The following is a 1,098-nucleotide window of genomic DNA, read 5'->3' as shown; positions in this document are numbered from 1 at the left end:
TATATATGGGGGATTACTGCAAGCTGTACACTTATGTTCATAAGTGGTGCAACTGCTCACTGAAAGGTTGGCAGCATGACAGTGAAATGCTTTTGTGGTACTTCACAATTGAATAAATCTTATTCAATAAAAGCTTTCATAAAAACCTATAAAGTGCTTCACCAGCTGAATCTACCTTAAGAATCTACCTTTATTTCTTATAATTATATAATATATGTTACATGATCAGACAACAACCTCCTGGACAGCAACCAATCTGGCTTCAGAAGTGTACATTCGACCGAGACTGCCTTGCTCTCATTTGTTAAAGCCCTAAGACTGGCAAGAGTGGCTTCCAAATCTTCTATACTTATCTTGCTGGATCTGTCCGTTGCTTTTGATACGGTGAACCACCAGATTTTCTTGTCAACCCTATTGGAAAATGGCATCTCAGGAACCACACGCCAGTGGTTTGAGTCTTACCTTTCAGGTAGGTCCTTCAAGATATCTTGGAGAGGTGAGGTGTCCAAGTCGCAACATCTAGCTACTGGCGTGCCTTAGGGCTCAGTTCTTGGACCACTTCTCTTCTCTGTCTACATGGCATCACTAGGTTCTGTCATTCAGAAACATGGCTTTTCATATCACTGCTATGCTGATGACACTCAACTCTACCTCTCATTCCATCCTGATGATCCGACGATAGCTGCTCGCATCTCAGCATGTCTAACAGACATTTCTTGTTGGATGACGGACCATCACCTTCAACTAAACCTGGCTAAGGCAGAACTGCTTGTGGTTTCAACAAACCCATCACTTTATCAAAATTTCACCATCCAGTTAGGCTCATCAACCATAACTCCTTCAAAAACAGCTAGAAACCTTGGAGTTGTTAAAACTGCCCAGTCCTGCAGATTTTCTTTATACAACATTAGGAGGATCAGGCCCTTTCGTTCAGAGCATGCAACACAACTCCTTGTTCAAGCTCTTGTTCTATCCAGGCTGGACTATTGCAATGCTCTCTTGGCAGGTCTTCCAGCCACTTCTATCAAACCCTCTACAATTCATCCAAAATGCCATGCAAGATTAATCTTTAATGAGCCGAAAAGAACACATGTCACA

At 42.2% G+C, this 1,098-nt stretch overlaps 1 protein-coding gene across 1 annotated transcript in view; it reads right to left on the bottom strand.

The window, feature by feature from the left end:
- Positions 1-1,098, bottom strand: part of LOC107564356 (paladin-like) — a 17,804-nt gene that overhangs the window by 833 nt on the left and 15,873 nt on the right. The gene's annotated exons all lie outside the window — the stretch shown is intronic.

Source organism: Sinocyclocheilus grahami, unplaced genomic scaffold (assembly GCF_001515645.1).
Source record: "Sinocyclocheilus grahami isolate Dianchi unplaced genomic scaffold, SAMN03320097.WGS_v1.1 scaffold925.1, whole genome shotgun sequence".
NCBI classification, from domain to species: Eukaryota; Metazoa; Chordata; class Actinopteri; order Cypriniformes; family Cyprinidae; genus Sinocyclocheilus; species Sinocyclocheilus grahami.
Note: the sequence above shows the minus strand (reverse complement) of the source record. Positions and strands in the feature narration are given on the sequence as shown.